Genomic DNA, 19,534 nt, shown 5'->3' on the forward strand with positions numbered 1-19,534 from the left:
TATATTTTTTTTGTTTTTTGTTTTTTTTTTCTTTGATAGAAAAAGTAATGGTATTTCAAATTATTCTCTATATTTAATTAATATATTGGAGAAATTTTTTCTTCAATGCGAGCGAAGTGATTTTGTTAAGTGATAGAGAAGGCTATGTAGGTCTAAGCCATTTTAACAAAAAGAGGAAATTAAGATATGGAACTTCCAAGTGGGTATTCTTTCAATATTACAAATGTAATAAATGTCCTAACTTTCAGAATTGTATTGACAATTTTGTTAAGTTGATAGACAAGTCAAAGTTTAGATTCATAACCTGTCGAATTCCGGCATCAAATTCAACCATATATTCTCCCATGTATACCTACACGTACTCTCATAGTTTGGTCCGCACTTTTCGTATAACCCTGATTTCTCATTAATCAATTTTGCCACCAGGTTAACTGTGATTGGGATCAAAATTAACATATGAATACGAGACATTAAGATCAATAGTGGAAAAATAACTTGCAACTAATGAAATGACTGGCACTATATTATTTATTAGAGCATACATAGTTCTTGTAAGACCTCAGTCAATCAATATCGTAGGTTGACAAGAAGACCTAAATAATACAATTTTATTACTCGAGGATCAAAATAAAAATATTATCCCTAGGACTCGTGCGTGTCTTTGTCTCGTTCATAATATCAATTTATTTTTATCAATATCGGCAATATTATAATTAATAACAAATCACTACTTGTGCATTTATTTTCTTATAAAAAAAAATGTTCAATTCATCATAGACTATCCAATTGAATTAGGATTTGAAATTTGATGCTTGACTAATATAAGATATTCCATTCTCATTTAAGAAGAAAATAGGGGTATAGGTTGCTTTTTTAGACAAGTTGTCAATAAAATAAATAAATAAATAATGAAATAAAATAAAATATAAAATAAGACATGTACAATAAGTTTTTATATATTCAAAAGGAAAGGATGGGAAAATGAAGAAAGAAAAGAATTTATTTGGAAGGGATGTGTAAGTTACCATTTTGTCCACTATTTAGCTACCTTATTGATTATTGATTAAAACCATAGATTGGTAATACTATATAATTTTATAGCACATCTACAAGATTTGTCATGTGTCCTTTTCCACTCAATATTACAAATATTAAGAATTAAAAATTATCAGCACATATATGATTACATATGCACACATTGCATGTGTGTATGTGTATGTATGTATTAATATTTTAGGGAAGGGGTTTACCATAATACTGGTGTAGGACAAATCTTCTATGCTACATCAATGGTCGTACATAAGATGGTATGGTTAGTAAGGGGTCCACCATGGTCAAAGAAAAGAAGGAAAAATAAATAAAAAATACTTTATGGGAGGCATACATATGGCGTGAGAATCTTTTTTTCCATATTTTTATAAGAAGAAAACTTCATCAATCTCCTAAAAAATTCTGCTGAACAACATTAATTATATATGTTTGAAAAATACCGATCCATCTAAAATCAAAATGCAATAATAAAGAAGTAAAAAATGCTGCCACTGCAAATTGATTACGAACTTCCTCCCCTAGTACATGAGAGAGAGAGAGAGAGAGAGAGAGAGAGAAATTTCAAATCTTTGTATGACACGGAGGTGGATTTATGGTGAATCTTCTACGCCGCGCCAATGGCAATGCACATGATAGTATCGCCAATAATGGGTACAATGGTCAAAGAAGAGAGGAAATAAATAAAAAAAAATCTCATGAGAGGCATATGTTCAGTGTGGGAATCTTTCTTTTCCATATTTCTACAAGAAGAAAACTTCATCAATCTCCTAAAAAAATAAATAATCTGTTGAACAAGGATAACAATAAATATTTGAAATCTCGGTCCATCCAAAATCAAAATTTAATAATAAGGAAAAGAAAAATACTACCATTGTAAATTGGTAAATCTACCAGGTTCTGTGATTCCCCCTCCCCCGTTGGACTTGAGAAAGATAATTAAAAAAAAAAAATTCTCAATTTCAAGTTTATATATGGCACGGAGGTGAATTTTGATGACTTTGCGACCATCATCCTCTTTGTCGTTGCACTCGAGAGAGAGAAAAAAAAATCTATATTTCAAATTTATATGTAACACGGAGGTGAATTTGATGCCTTTGTGATCATTTTTTTCATATTGCTATCATTAATTCTCCAAATGAAAAAATCTAAAGAACATTAGAATAAACATTAAATAAAAAACCATCAACCATAATCAATTTTTTTGACTTTAAGTCGGAGTCGTCTAATGTTACATCTCTAAACTCCTCTCGAATCATTAATCTCTAGCTCAACATAGTTGAATATACTAATTTAAGACTTCAAAGTCTTTAGAACCAAAAAAAAAAAAAGACTTCAATGTCCAAATAACAACAATAGCGTCAGGAAGTGAGGAACCATCTTCCTCAATACTCTACCATTGACTCTTAAGACTTATACCATCATTTGCCTCTTTCTTAATGTCAATCAATATTATTACTATATTATACCCAAAAAAAAAAAAAAAAATCAATATTACACCTATCATGATTTGTTGGTAAACATTTACAAGTCATGACAACAGACCCTGCAATAACGGGAGTCTTGTGCATTGATACATTCTTTTTTATTCCTATTATGATTTGTTAGGATTTTATTAAAAAAAAAAAAAAAAAAGACCTTCTTAGTAAACATGATTTTGTAAATAACATCATGTGGATATATATATATATGAATATTTTTAACAACCCCATATATATATATATATATATATATAGAGGCTTACAATTATTTTACATACCACAATTTCTAACTCATGCTGCAATATGGGTTAAGATATTAAATTAGTACATTCACCAATGCTTAATATAATGGCCTCTTCCCATTAATATTATTAATTAATTAATTTTTTTTGGAACTAATAATAATTTTATCATTATTAAAATATGCATTACACGTGCATGTATAAGGACATAGTCGATCCGCATTTTAGGCTTACGAGATTTATATAAATATGACTACATGTGCAATTATTAAACATGAATATATTGTGGGATTACCCAAAAAATAATATAATGTGGTATTACAATTCAAAATCTTGTAGCTCAATGATAGGCAACTAGACAATTGATATACATATATATATATATATATATATATTGGAAATGCAACTAGACAATTGATAAGTCCTGGGAAAGTCTATAGTTCAACCATTCTATCCCACACTTCTTGAAAATAGTAGTAGTGGTAAGTAGTGTAGTAATAAATGTGGCTTAGTGGGCCCTTTCACTAGCCCCTTTTGTGGGTCCCCTATCTATCCCCGGCCTATGTGGGTCTTGCACCCCGAAAAAAAAGAAAATAAATATTAGTCTTGGAGGAATTAAGAATTTTTTTTTTCTTCAATCCACGTGAAAGTAACACTCAGAATCTAAGAGTTGATAATCCCCGCCTCCCCACACTATTTTTCAATACCTCATTCACCCTTGACTTTGGATGAAAGTAAACCTGACCTAAAAATAGCAAAATACATTGTTGGATTTTTGAAGTAACCATGAACAATTTTTTTCTTTTTTCCTTTTTTTAGGGGTGGGGAAAGGTGTTGGTCAGTGATTTTTTTTTGTACTAAGAATCAACGAAAGAAATATATTAATAAGAATAGGAAAATTATCTTGTACCACCCCTGTTTTTAAAATTTATCTGAGATACAACCCTAATTTTTCCAAAATATATAACGTACCCCTAAAGATTAACACAGTTAGTTTAGAAATGAAAAAGACTCTTTTGACCCTAGATGAACTAAATCTTATTTCTTATTGTTTTCCCTTTTTTACTTTGAAAGACCAGACTTTGACCGACAGATTTGATTTCAGAGAAAACGATGATCAACACCTGAAAAACCGACAGATCCGATTCCTGAAACCCCCACCAAAAAAAAAAAACCAAGAGCAGTTGCTTTGAGTTTGAGGATTGAAGGTGCTGAAGAAACAAAGATTTCTGCTAAAATACAAGAAATCTCAAACCAAAATCAAATCCAGAACTTAAATAAGTTCAGTTCACTCCTTCATGAGGATCCAAGGTGATAAAATTCAAGGTGGCCCATGAGTCGATTCTCATCTTAAACCCATGAAGATGAGTGCAAAAAGATTGAGTTCTCCAATAAGACATCCAAATAGTGGTTTCTTCCTTAATTTCTAAGAAAAACCCCGGATTGCTTAAAGGAGCTAAGGAGAAATACAAATCTTCAATCATGGCATGCTATGCCCTCTTGGACTCAAAGATTCCGGTAAGAAGGAGAAGGAAAGAGAAGAAACAGAGGTTAGGTGACATCTTAGTTAACCCCATGCTGGACCTCCAAATAACTCCAAACATGTATTGGCTTTAGAACTAATGACAGTTTATGTAATTTGACTGAATAGCAAGCAAACAATGCATATAACAGGCCATTATACCTTCTATACTACCCAACACAAGAAAGGAAAAGCCCAACTAACCAACCACAGTAGGCAGCAGCCTAAAACTACCGGCCGCAGGTCACAACTGGGGTTGAAAACCCAGAAATTAGGTTGAATCCAAGAAAGTAAGAACTCAGATTCACTTGTTTACTTTTACTTGCAAGGAGTTAAAACATCATGAATATTAAAACTTTGTGAAATCAAAAGCTTGAGTACGCATCCAACCGCCTCCAAGCTATTTCCTAAATCATACAGATAAGAAACAAACACCATAGCTCAAAACCCAAATCAGCGCAACCGAAACACCACTGTGATCGTCGCCATTCTCAGAGCAAAAAGAAAAAACCCTAAACTTGCGATTTAGTTTCAACATGTTCATTTGGGGTTTTTACATGAAAGGGTAAAATAGTAAGTTTATCCTTCCTCAAGGGTAAACTTGCCATTTAAAAAATATAAAACATCCCACATCATCACTTAACGCTTTTTATCTAAGGGAATGGATTTAAGAGTAATTTTGTTTTCAAAATGAGGAATGTACGTGATATTATTAGAAAATTAGGATGGTATCTCAAATAAATTTAAAAAATAGAGGTGGTACAAGATAATTTTTCATACGAATAAGTTTATGAGTGAGAACATAACCATGGAATGACATCTCCACCTTCATCATGGCTATCAACAGGGAAGTAATCCAATTAAACGAAAAACAAAATTTCTTATAGTGTTGGCCACTATTCAAATGAAATATCTCATCATACATAATTACGTTATATAATTTTATTACATTGTCTTATCTCAACATTTCACTATCTAGATAGCCGCATGGCAGTATAATGTGGTGATCCTGATCATTGGATAGACATGTCTATATTTTGGATTAGTCACATGTCAAATTGCAAAACATAATTAAGTTAAATATCTTCTCATGTATTCGCATACATTCGTGTATTTTTACCCTATTGCATATCCCCATGCATCCTTCTGTAATCTCTATATTTTTCGAACTTCATTTTACAACGTGGGATTATCAGCATGAGCTGAAACTTGATCCGTAGGCAAACTATCGGGTTCACTTTCTATAAAATTTATATATATATATATATATATATATTGGGCATTTGAGATAAGCTTATCTCAATAAGCTATTGAGGTAACCTTTGCTACAAAGAAAAATTTCCCTCAAAATCCTATCTGTTCGATGGCTTTATCCTTGCCCTAATGATTTGGGTATAGTAGGCTCAGTTTTAGGAATCGCTATCGGATTGGCCGTATGGGACCGATTCATCTTGATATCAATCACGATTGATGTCAATATTTGACTGATACAAATCAGCTGATATGGTATGGATATGATTTTTTATGGAAAAAATGTTATTTTGATCTAGAATCAGACTGATATGACTCAATATATTGATGGTGATCAATACCGTGAACTAAATCCATGATGATATAAACTTTATCGTATACAAATCAACTATGATAATTCAACAACCCCTAGGTGGCAACATTTCACCTTTCTCTAATCCAGCAAGTTACATATTGTTTACAAAAAAAAAAGTGTCCTAGTGCACAAGGCTCCCACATGTGCGAGGTCCGGCCAATTACACTGTTAGATTCACCTAAACGTTGGCAGTTTAAGTGATTTATGGTTTTGCAATATTTAAGAAGTTGGGTATTTTCGTATACTGAAATATAAGAAAACGGTGATGGTTTCCTACAAGAGCAGTGTAAGAAGGAACCTGTAAATTACACTAATGATGGGTTGAAAAATGGTGTCATCTATATATGGTCAATTTACATTATCAGAATAGGAGAGAGAGTATTAGCCCCACTGTCCATTGTGAGAAAGGTATAAAAGAATCTATAAAAAGACACTATAGCAATCTAGAAACCCCAAGACAAATTATAAATTTATGCTGTGCTTCACAATTCATATTCAGGTTGTTCAATAATTGATTGGTTGGTCATGGATATGGACCAAATTCAAATATAATGTCACTATCCGGATCCATATTTGATTAGTTTTCAAATGCATTCAGATTGCTTCTGGAAATCAATTTTTTGAATACGAATCCCCCTAAATGGATATGAACACAAGTTAAATACGATTTTCGATTATCCATTTATATTCTTAATGCACAATGCATACAGTGAAAAAGTATAAAAGACAAAAATATAAGAAGGTGAAAGGCTAAAACCACTACTTTAACTGACTTGACGTTTAAATATCATATATGAAATTACACAGTTGTTCTCATGAATCCTTTTCTATTTAGTTTATTGTTTAACTGCTTATAATATATTGTGAATTGATTGGGTTGTTGTCGTATTATAAAATATTATTTATAAAAATATAATTTAATCATATTATTCTAACTGAAACTAAATAAATTTTATAAATATCTATATCAGCATCTGATTGGATTTTTAATGGATTCGGAATAGTTTCCAAAAACTGACTTTTCAAATATCGAATCCCATACGCGAATATGAATACAAATCAAATACAGATTAGACCCGCAAGTTGATGCGACAATTATATCTTGATTAAATTATTAAAATAGCGTTACCAACATAAAAAAAAAAAAAAAAAAAAAAAAAAGTACTTATTAAAATGTCAGTTTGGCGACTCTCTTACCTGAAAATAATATAGGGGATGCTAGCTTCATATACATCATATGTGCAATCACCGTAGATAATCTAACTAGTAGGAAGGATGTGAATTTGAAACCGAATCGAATCGTTTACATTAAAATCACAGAACCGTTTAGTAAATGATTCGGTTCTAGTTTCAAGTTTAAGACCAATTAGTTAAATGAGTTGGGTCGGTTTTAACCGTTTAACCCCTTGGTTGCAAGGCAAATTGACACCACGAAAACCAAATAGTTTAAATCGTCAAAATCGATCCGATTAATCCGCATAATGATTAAATATTTAATTTTTTTAACAAAACATAATGCTTTAATTTAGGAAAGAATTAAGGACCAGAGAGGTTGTCCATCTATTCAATAGTTTACTTCTATTATGTAGTTATGTAGTTAAATCCTTGCTTGTTGAATGTCTCATTTAATTTGATACAATATTGAAGTATTTATCAACAAAAGCATTTTTTAGTAAGCATGCGAATAAACTAGCAAACTGATTGCTAACCATTTAGAAACCATATGGAATAAACCGTGATCAAAACCGTTTCAAATCGCGAAACTAATACCGTTTAAAAACCGTGGAGCCAAAACTATTTACTAAATGGTTGCGGTTTCAAAAAATGCAACCGTTTAGTAAATGGTGTGGTTTTGGTTTCAGCTAAATAACATGAACCAAATTGAACCACACCATATACATCGAAACCAAACCGATTAACAACCTTAGCTGAAATAGACCAAGTTACCTCTTTTTTTTTTTTGCTCTGAGGTAATAGGTTCACAAGGTCCTTTAACCCGGTTTAAAACCTCATTACTGACCATGGTTTCAAGTATCAATCTCGTATCGACCATATTGAATCGGTATCAACTGAGGCTAATCCTTGACCGATCCATATCGATTATCTGTCTCGTTTCAGAAATTAAATAGTAAAAAATTAGTACTTTAAAAGAAAAAACAGGGGCAAACCGACCAACACCCACCGATCCAAAAATCGGCATAGTCCCCTAAATCCATGTTACTGATTCCATTGAAATCCAGGAAACCACTATAATCTCAACAAACCATATATTACCGTTCGATTTTTGGGGTGCTTTATCTTAGATTTAGGCGTATAGTACTTACTAGGTGGCTTGAATATGTATGTGATTCAATTGCCGTGTTTAACCTGATTTCAAAAAGGGTGCTGCCGTGATTTGTACGGCAAAAGTGGAGTGCCCTGGAGCCCTTCCTTGCTTCCATTGAATGTATGTGATTCCTTGCATCCTCTCTTTCAGTTCATTTTCGTTTTTTTAATAGAGATCAGAATTCTTGTGCTGATTACCTTGCGACTAGGTCATCCAGACTTTGTCTTTCATGTGTTTGATGGCTGCGCCCACCTCGTTCATCAAGACTTTGTCTTTGTGTTTGATGACTGCGCCCACCCCGTTTCATTATACATCCCTCTCTGATTTCTACAAAGAGATTTTCCTTGGCAGACTTTAATTAAGTGATTTTCGTCAAAAAAAAGAAAAAGAAAAAAAAAGAATGTAAGGTTTTTCATTGCTTTTGCAAAGTTAATTCTTTTACAGTTCTTTTTTGACAAAATTAGTGGCAAAGTTTGAAACTTCTGCTCCTCGATCTCAATCTCTTGGTCTATTTCAATCAATAACGAACTTCTTTTAGATGCTCATGGCAGATTTGGATTTCGTTTTAAATAAAGTTTATTTGAATTATTATTTTTTTCCCCTCTGTGGGGGCATGGTTTTCACTCTTGATGGCAATGCCAAAGGTGTGAGTTTTTAGACTAGGCTTTTTCTCTCCGCTTTGTTGGAGTGTTTGGCTAAGCCAAAGTCTCTCTATCTCTCTCTCTTAGAGTAAATCACTTTGATACCTCTATACTATGGCCTGATTGCTTGGCACCACTAAAATTTGAAACTATTACTTGAAGAGCCATAAAAACCCGACAGTGTTATTGGTTGAATGAAAAATACCATTTTACCCTTATAGTTATTCAACTGAGACTTATGAAGTTAAAATGACGACTTACCCTTTTAATGTATTAACCTAAAAAACCCAAATCCATCACTAGCGAAGGTGAAGATGAAGAAGAAAACTAAAATTTCCGACAAGGAAAAGGTTGCAAGTGCTAGCGTGGGGGGTAGGGGATGGTTGATTTCTCTTGTAGGGGAGGGTTATAGGTTAGGGTTGCAGTTAGTGATGGGTGGTGGTAGTGCTTGCAGTGGAGGGTCGCAGGTTAGAACTTCAGTTGAATGACTTATAAGTGTAAAATGGTTTTTTTCCATTCAACCACTGACACCATTAGATTTATGGCAATCCAAGTAATAGTTTCAAATTTTAGGGGTGTCAAGAAATTAGGCCATAATACAAGGGGTGTCCAAATAATTTACTCTTTTTCTTAACACAAATAATCTTTAAGCAAAGAAAGGAATACCTTCAAGGCAGCAAAAAAATCTTGATCAATCAGTGATCATGGACAACTTCCCAAATATCAGTTATGACCTTGCTGCAAATCAACTGGATATACAAAAAATAATCCATCAATGAGCGGTTGACACGTGGCACACAAGCCTAAGAGTTTACCCCTAGAGGGACCTAAAAGATACCTGGAAGGAAACAAATCCTTTAGGTTTTAGGATCGAGTGAAGACCTCGCATCCTCTCTTTGGTGAACCCCCAATCGGACTCGATCCCTGAAAGTATGGAAGCCAAGTCAGACTCCATAATATATAGGAAGGATTCTCCACGCCCAAAAAGGAAACCTGTTGGAACACGATCCTAAAACGACCTCCACAAGGAAAGCCTCTCCAACTAGGACTCTACTCCACCCCATTATAAAGTGGGTGTAGAGCCAAGGTAAGTCATTCCACAACTCATTAGCTACTATTGCTCTCATTTCTACTTTAATTGTTGCACTGATCAAACTTAAGCATCAGAGATTCCCCCGAGTATACTCTGGGCCTCTCTTGTGCTATTCCCCATGTGTAGGTTCTTGGGACAGATTCCAACAACAACAGATTGTTGTCGTCCATGGGAGAAGCTTTGCCTCATGATCAAAGATCTTAGAGACGATTCTAACCTAAGACAACACAAACTAGTGGAAGAGCTAGCCTTGGTTGACATTGTATAATACCCGACAAGTCCAGATTGGTGCATTACTAAAGGATGCATAGAATAACAAGATGACTCACTCCTTAAAACCTACTTGGCCTCACCCCCTTGCTTACCAAGCTAGAAATTGGGTATGACTTACAATTCTATCTAGCATTGTCCCTAGAGGTCTTAAGTGCAGTTCTTGTATAAGAGGTAGGAAAAAAAAAACTCAAAAGCCAATTTACTATGTAAGTCAGGTGCTCCTGAATGCCAAGACTAGATACCCGAGAATAGAGAAGTTGGCATATGCCCTGATCATAGCAGCTAGGAAACTTTGACCCTACTTCTAGATACATACTACTGAATTTAAAAAACCAAACCCCTGACATGTTAGGAAGGTTGGTCAATTGGGTCATGCAGCTCGAGGAGTTCGGCATTAAGTATAGGCCTCTAACTACTATCAAGGCCCAAGTCTTGGCACACTCGATCTGGGGTGGAATGCAACTCCTTAGATGAAAAAGTAGCAAAATCACTCACAAAAGAAAGAAGAAAGACAACATGGACACTTTATGTTGATGGATCCTCGAACTCAGATGGGGATGGCATTGGACTAATCTTAACATTTTCAGAAGATCTTCACCTAAAGTTCGCCTGGAGGTTCGACTTTCTGGCATTAAACAACGAGGCAAAGTATGAGGCACTACAAGAGAGGATAAGACTGGAAAGAGAGGTCGTTGTAAATATCTTAGTCGTGTACAGTGATTCTCATCTTGTCGTAAGACAAGTAAACAAAGAGTACGAGGAGAAGGAGCCGTGAATGGCTGAGTACCTCAACAAATTGAAAGAACAAGAAAACTTGGAGGATTTTGAAGTACACCAAATACCCTAAGCAAAGAACGCCAACACTGATGCACTATCCAGGCTACCTACTCTCGTCATTAAGAATAACCAAAGTTGAAATTATTCATGTAAAAAAAGCAAGGCATGCTAGATGGACCCAATCATTGACTACCAGGAAAGGGGCACCCTACTCGCGAAGAAAGAAAAAGCCTGAAAAGTCAAGATTAGGTCAACTAGCTTTATCCTTATAGATGGTATTCTTCACAAAATGAGCTACACGACGCTATACTTAAAATGCCAAAGGCCCTTAGAGGCCGAGCTAACCCTTAGAAACGTCCATCAAGGAATTTATGCACATCTAGGGTATGTCTTTGGCCCCGAAAAATACTAAGTTGTGGATTCTATTGGCCAAACATGCAACCTGAGTCTATAGAATTCGCAAGGCAATGTCGAAAGTGCCAATTTTTTGCTCCTTTACCCCACCAGCCTGAGTCTCAAATTTTGAGCCTCAACACTCCACTCCCGTTCGCTATGTGGGGAATGATTGGTGTTATTTTATAATTGGTGTTATTACCTAATATCTGGCTCATACATCGGTTCACTAAAATTACAAGTTCCAATGCAACTAAAAAAATATAATTCTAAGCTATCCTAAGCATAACCTATTCTATCAAGCACTATCGTCTATCGCTTTTGCTTAGTATGCTTAGTTTGATTGGTTAAAGGCTATTGTTAGTGTTTGCTAAAAATCACATAAAATACTAGTGTTTAAATCGAACAAGTGAATCATAGATACATATATTCTAAATTAATTTAACTCTTAAAAATCATCCACAAATGAAGGGGTCTTTAACATCAAACAACCTAGTATGTTTTACAATCGAAAATCAAATAATAAATTAACATTTCATCTAAACCTAAGGATAGGAAGGAGACTTAGTCGCTCATGGTGCGAATGAACGGAAATCAGCAATTACAGGCTTCCATAGATGCAAATGAACGCCAATGAATCGTAAGGTTCTCTACGAAGTTTTCTCCAAGCAAAACCGTGATGGTGGATAAAAGCAGTGAAATAGAAGAGATGGATACTATGTATATCTGTAAAAAAAAATTGATAATAATAAAAAATTAAAATTAAAATTAAAATGAAGAAGCATTTAATGGGAAGGCACAATGACTTCCAACTAAGAGGTGTCAAAACCTAGTTCAAACCAATGAAACCAAATTGACCAAAGTCAAACCAAAACAAAAATGATATGAGCTTGTTGGATCATATTTCGGACTATGGCTTTGTGAGATTAAAATCAAACCGAACCGCAACAAAATCGATAAGACAACGGGACCAAAACCGATATAACCCGATACATGCCCGAAATTCATTAAAAAAAAAACATACACAGACACACATTTTTTTTCATACTTCTAAATATAGTTACACCGTAAACCAAAAACCAAACCGATGGTAAATCATAAGAGAACTATTTTTTTATTTTTTTATTTTCTTTTATTTTATTTTTTTGAATAAAAAAAACAGATAAAAAAAAAAGAAAAAAGATAAGAAACCGAAACTAATGCAGCTTTATTGAATCTCGATTTTTATTTAACTAACTCTCACACTAAAATCAATCCAAACCAACCGATTGACTCTCCTTCTCCCAACTAATGGTGTAGAATAATTTATTATTGTTAGTGCTTTTTCACCGAAAGGCACTCATCACAAATTCCTCGCCTATGCATTCATTTTCCATCTTCTTTTCATTTTCCATCTTTTTGACTTTATAATATGTGGATTTGTCTGAAACTTTACCGGGCCTATAAATGCACAAAATTCTGAATGGAAGCGGGCTGAAGCATGTTAGATATAAATGGGACATTGTTACACAGCTCAGAAAAATGTTCTTTTTGTTGCCTCCTTCATTGTTTGGAGAGAAAATATATAGCTACATTGAACTTTAAAATAATTGTAACTATCACATTATGAGGTTTCAAAAAAAAAAAAAAGAAGTAAGTGATTGTACCTTTTGAATCAAAATTATAAGGATCTTGTCATTACTTCTATGATCCACTATGATGATAGGTTATAATTAAATAAATTTGATAATTCAGTATGAAATGATTAAATTACATTTTATGACATTAAATCTATTCCTTAGATTGATTTTGAATGCAGTTGATTCATAAGTGTAAGATATCAGAATAACTTTAAGAAATTTACATTTAAAATGGAAAAATGAACTCTGTCCAGAAGCACAGCATATGTTAACGATTTCCTGGGTCTATCTCTCTCCACTTATAAAGAAATGACATATTTGCCCCCTCTACTGTGGATGGAGAGCGATGGGTCCAGGAAATATTAATTTATGTTACACTCTCAAACAGAAAACTATTTCCTATTGTAAATTTTTATGAAAAATTTATTCGAGAAAGAATCCCTTATCATTGGTGATGTGATAAAATGGCTTAATTGTGCTGACATCATGGCTTCGTGTTAGTGATTTCCACTGCATATGGCATGTCATTAAGCCCAAAATTTATGATGATTGAGTCTCACCTTTCCCTACTTTCAATGCATCGAATTTATGTAGATGGTATGCTAATTGCATAAATCAATGTGAAGGTACTACACTCATCTATACTACAAACTTGTATCTTTTATACTAATAAAAGATTGCATCTCATAAGAAAGGGCACATCACCCGTGCTTATATGAGACTTTTAGTGATGATAACTCTTTACTGTTTGAAAAGTACTTTTTTAGGAATGGTAAAGAAAAAAAAAAACCGCTAAAAAATTAGGTCGGATAGTCTTTTTTTTTTTTTTTACTACACTAAAAGGACACTTTTAGAGGCAGTATTTTGCGACTTGATGGTCAAGCGATCAAAAAAGCCTTTTGACATCTTTGATGTAAGGCTAAGGAATTCTCACCCCTAGAACCTCGCACATGGGAGCCTAGTGCACTTTCTGAGTCGTTATTATTATTTTGTGTGTGTGTGTGGTTAAATATATATCAGCAAAGTATATATTAGAAATAAACGAAAGAATAATATAAAGTTAAAGTCTAGGCATCCCTAGATGAAATACACAAAAGCTATAAAACATTATACCTCCTCACCTTCAGCATTCGCATTGCCATCAACAAAGAAGCAGAGAGACACCATGCAAACTCAAATGAGAGAAAAATTCTCCGTCAAATCTATATCGTGGTCTGCCATGAGAATCCCATACCAATTCATCTAAAATATACGTAGGACTGAACCAAATACCATAGCTTCCAGACTTTGTTATTTTTTTTACTAAAATATCAATAACCATTTTAGCTTCTCTGAAGCAAATTGACATCTTTTCGAGTCCTCGTATATGATTGCTCTACTAAATGCTTTTTCAATTAAATAAAATATAAACTTTTTTTTTTTTGGTAATAAAAAAATATAGACTGTTCGCGATTATAAAAAAAAGGGGCACTAAAGGTTATGTATCTCAAATCTCAATGGTTTAAATAAAGTGATGCTATAATTGCATATTTTAACTAAATAAAATACATCTTTACCAAAAAAACAAAAACTTTGCTATATTACACCACTAAATGTAATATATCTCAGCAGTTTACATAGACTTTTAATTAAATAAAATAATGTTATCCATGACCTTTAGCTGCGGCAAAAACACTGCCACTAAATGTTATATATAGCTTTTAACTAGAGTACCATTATTTACTTTTTTCTAAATATTAGCAAAGTATATTAACGAAAATTAAAAGGTATAGTACAAGATTATAGTTTGGGTCATACCCAATTGAGAAAAAATGAAAAAAAAAAAAAAATCCCTACAACCCCACCTTCGGCATAGCCATCAGTAGAGAGAAAAGGAGAACTTAAATTTTGGACAGAAGACCTTGGCACTGCCATCAGCAGACCCTCTAAGCCAAAAATATAGCAAAAGTGCTATCCCGCATTATATGAATAACCTCTAGGTCTATTCTGGGCATCCCAACTAATTTTAGAGGAAACAAAATTAGGAGAGTTAAGCCAAACAATAGACACTAGTGAAAGTCCCCCCCCCCCCCCTTCCCGTCTTAGCCAGCCAAAATGTATGGGACATAATTCACTTCTCTAAAACAGTGAGTTACCTCCATGTGATACCATCCAAAAAACGAGGAATAATGACTCCAATGTTGCTGGAAATCCTATGGGATTGAATGACTTAGAATTGATGTTACCACTGCTTGTGAATCGCATTCCACCCACAAATGCGTAAACTTTAACCCAAGAAGAAAAGTCGAGAATTCAGCTCTATAGTTAGACATGATACCAAGAGAGTATGCAAAACATGTCATAAATTCACCTATGTTTTTATCCGCCAATGCCTAAAACACTAATGAGGGTGGACCTTGGTACAATGGTAAGGTTTCTCTATTGTGACCAAGTGACCACGGGTTCAAGTCAGAAAACATTATCTCTATGAAGCAGGGGTAAGGATGCTTACATTATAATCCTCCTTAGACCCTAGAGTGGTGGATCAGACTAGTTGGGTTAGGGAAGGCAAAGGTTGCAGGAGTCACAGGGTGGGGAGTCATAAGGTTGATGACGGGGAGCTGCTAGGGTGCAAGGGAGTGGTGTGGTATAAGGAAGAGGGACAGGGATGGGGCTGGTAGCGGCACCGGTGGAGCAAGCCGAGGGTGGTGGTGGGGTGAGTACAAAGGTGATGTGGGGGGTGATAGGTGGTGGTGGTGGGGCTTGAGAGCTAGCTATGTGGGGGCCAAGAGAGGGGATCGAAGGCATGAAAAATCAAAAGGAAAAAGAAAAGGTATTGTGGAGAAGAAAAAGGAAAAGGAAGAAGAAGAAAAAAATGAAAAAATGAATCAAGATTTCGAACGATTTTCAAGGGGAGGTGCAATGTAAGTAATCTTGATTTGAATAGTCCAAGAGGATGGCTGAGAATATTTTGGTGACCGGTGCTCAGGAGATTGGACATGATCCGGGGGTAGGAAGACCGCCAGATAGAGGGAGGCAACTTCGCATGACCGATTTCTGGAAGCCACAACCGAAGGCAGCATCAGATCCGGCCTCTGATTTTGTCCCAGGAGGTAATAAGGACGACAACAGAAGAGAGAAGGGAAGACCAGAGGTAGTGAAGAAGACCTACTCTACGGCGGTGGGTCGGTCTCTGCCGGATGTGGAGAACTTTTGGAGCCAATATACGCTGGATCACAAACCAAGATAGTAATCCCGCAGGATGCGTATGAGGAGAGATTAGAAAAGTTCAAATTTGCCCTAATTGGTCGAGCCAATTCAGGTTTCTATCTTTGAATGATGTTCGGAAAGAGGCAAAGGATGGATGGAGTTTGAAGGGAAGGATTGCCTTGTCGCAGATGGGAAAGGGATTCATTCTTTTCCAATTTGAACTAGAAGTGGATATGGGTGCTAATTGGAGAAGAAACATGATAAAAGTTAGAGGTCACTTCATCCGCTTTCAACGATGGAAACTGGACTTTGACGTCCATGCGGTGAACAATCCAACCAAACTAGTGTGGATCCGATTTCCAGATCTCCCTTTGGAGTACTGTCATGAGAAGATATTATTGACAATGGCCAAGGGGGTGGGAAGGCCAGTGGCGTTGGATAGAAGCACCAAATCAGCGGCGATGGGTAATTTTGCGCGTGTTTAGGTAGAGATTGTGATTGGGGCCAAAGGGTGGAGGAGATTCAAGTAGAAAGGAAGCAACCAAGATTGGGAGAGGTTTTCTGGTTTAAACAAATGATCGTTTATGAAGATGGTTTGGCCAAATGCGGATTCTACAAAAAAGTTGGTCATACATTATTCCAATGTAGGGAGAAGAAGGAGGCTGACGCTCGTGGCATGGAGAACATGGACCGAGACAAAGGGGTGGCGGCAATGTAGAACGATGGTGGTGCTGGGCAAAGATCAAATGCAAATGGTGGTGGATCGGATGAGGGATTTCTTTCCAACTTGGAAAGAAATCATTCCCAATCAAGAACTCCCTCTGTGGAAAATAATATCTCTCCTAAGGAAGGTATGCAGGGGCAGGGAGATATCTCAATTCTCCTTCTTCTTGAGAAGATGCCTAGTATGGAAACATATTCTCAAAAGATTGGGAACCCCAACGACTTGGATGAAGCTGAGGTGGAGTCTTCAAATGAGTCAGACTATGGGCAAGAAAATGGGGGCGGACATGGATCCATATTCCGCTCCAAGAGATGAATTTGAAATGGTAATTTTTACAATGAAAGGGAGGACGAGATGCATAATATCCAGGGCATTGGAATAGTGTCACAGCAAAGCGAACCTCTGGTTAATAATGTTCATACCCATCAGCAATACTTAAATGGGGCGATGATTGTGTATCATGAAGATGTGGTGGAGGTGGATAGAGTATGTCGTGAGATGGAAAAAAGACAACAGAAGGGGAAGAATACCTTTCCTCATGAGCAAGCTTCCAGAAAGTCTGACAGATTGGCGCTTTTAAAAAAGTGATTATGAAGATCACGTTTTGGAATATTAGAGGCATGAAAAAGAAGGCTGCTAGATTGGCCTTAGAAAATTTGGTGAGGGTGCATTCGCCGGAGATAGTTTGTTTAGCTGAACCGATGCTAGAGGTTCAAAAATTCCCAAAGAGATTTTTTAATAAGCTAGGCTTTGATGCAGACCTCATTCATAATGAGAGATTGGACAAGGTGCCAAACCTTTGGGTTGTTTGGAGAAGGGGCATAACTAAGCCACATGGAATAACATTCTCAGACCAGCACATTTCGATGAGTGTTTGGTGGCAGAACGCTCACTTTATTTTATCTTTTGTTCATGCCAACTGCTTCTGGGCTGCTAGAAGAGATTGTGGACTAATTTAGCTGCTTCGAATCCGGGTTAGGGTATGCCCCGGTTGGTGGCTGGCGACTTTAATGCCACTCTATCGGCGCACGAAAAAAGAGGTCCTGGCACCTTCAATATGGGCTCTGCTACTAAGTTTGGAGCGATGATCAATGGGTGTTCTCTTATTCAAATCCCTTCACAGGGTCGCAAGTTTACCTGGACAAATAATAGAAGAAAAGGTAACGTTATGGCGAAGCTGGATAGAAGTCTATGCACAGATGATTGGTTCTCTCAATTTCAAGATTGTCATCAAAAGTTGCTCTCCATGGGAGCGTCCGATCACTCGGTGTTGATGGTAGTGTCTGAGGTTTCGATAAAGCCTTTAAACTGCCCACTTTGGTTCCAATGATATTGGGCTAATCATGAAAATTTTAAAAATTTTGTGAAAGATTCACGGGATGATTGGATTAGTGGATCGGCCCTCTATGTGTTTAGTCAGAAAATTAAAAGACTAAAAATTGCGATGAAGAAGTGGGCTAGAGAAACTTTTCCCAATGTGAATCTTGAAAAGGAGGAAGCGCTAAAGGGGCTTGAGGAGATCCAACAGGAAATAGAGGAGAATGGGATGAATGATCAGGCCTTCACTCGCAAGGTTGATGCAAAAACCAGATACCTCAAGTCGCTGGAGGTATACGAAAAATTTTGGGCTGAAAAAGCTCGGATTAAATGGAGATTATAGGGCGATAGAAGTTCAAAATTTTTCCATGTGGCGGTGAAGGTTAGAAGACAAAAAAATACAATAAGGAGCTTGAAAGTTGGAGATGGGCAGCTCATTACTGAGAAGATGCAACTGGAGGAGTTTGTGAAGAGTTATTATGAGAATTTTCTCAAGAGATCCTCTATTGTTGAGCACATTGATATGTTGGAATGTATTCTGTCTGTGTTGGTAGACATAGATAGATGGAGAATGGACTCGCTGCCATCTAATGAGAAGATCAAAAGGGCGATTTGGGATCTCGATCCTAAGAGCTCTTAGGGCCCGGACGGATTTTCAGGTATGTTTTACAGAGCTTGTTGGGAGATTATCTCTATTGACGTTTGTAATGCTATTAGGGGATTTTTCAGTAGAGGTAGTATGCCCTATGGGTTAAATAGCTACCTTCTGATGCTTATTCCCAAGGTTGAGGGGGGCGAACTCCTTAGAAAAATTCAGATTATTATGTATAGGAAACTTTTTCTGTAAAATTGTTTCTAAAAGCATGGCAATGAGACTCTCAGTTGTGATGCCTAGACTAATTTTGGAAGAACAGGGGGTATTCCAGAAAGGCAAAATTATTCATTCCATGTAATACCCTACTTCTTAAACCCGGTCTGATTACACGGTTGACCCGGTTTAACCATGCAAGACCCAAACCGGAGAGAGTTAGAGCGGGTTCCTTATGGACTATGATGGCAAGAGTGACCTTAAACACTGGCTGGCTCGACAAGTCCGAGCCAGTGCCAAAAGAGACGGGTGTACCCAAGCCATGTACATGCACCTATCACAAGGCCATGTACGGATAAAGCAGGTATGTAGTCGTATTTTAAGGCGCATACGTATATTACATCTTATGGCAAGAGTGAGATTCGTGCCAAGGGCCGAATTCTGTGAAAATCTCACTGGTTGGCCAAGTTTTGGCC

Source organism: Macadamia integrifolia, chromosome 6 (assembly GCF_013358625.1).
Source record: "Macadamia integrifolia cultivar HAES 741 chromosome 6, SCU_Mint_v3, whole genome shotgun sequence".
In the NCBI taxonomy this organism is placed as follows: Eukaryota; Viridiplantae; Streptophyta; class Magnoliopsida; order Proteales; family Proteaceae; genus Macadamia; species Macadamia integrifolia.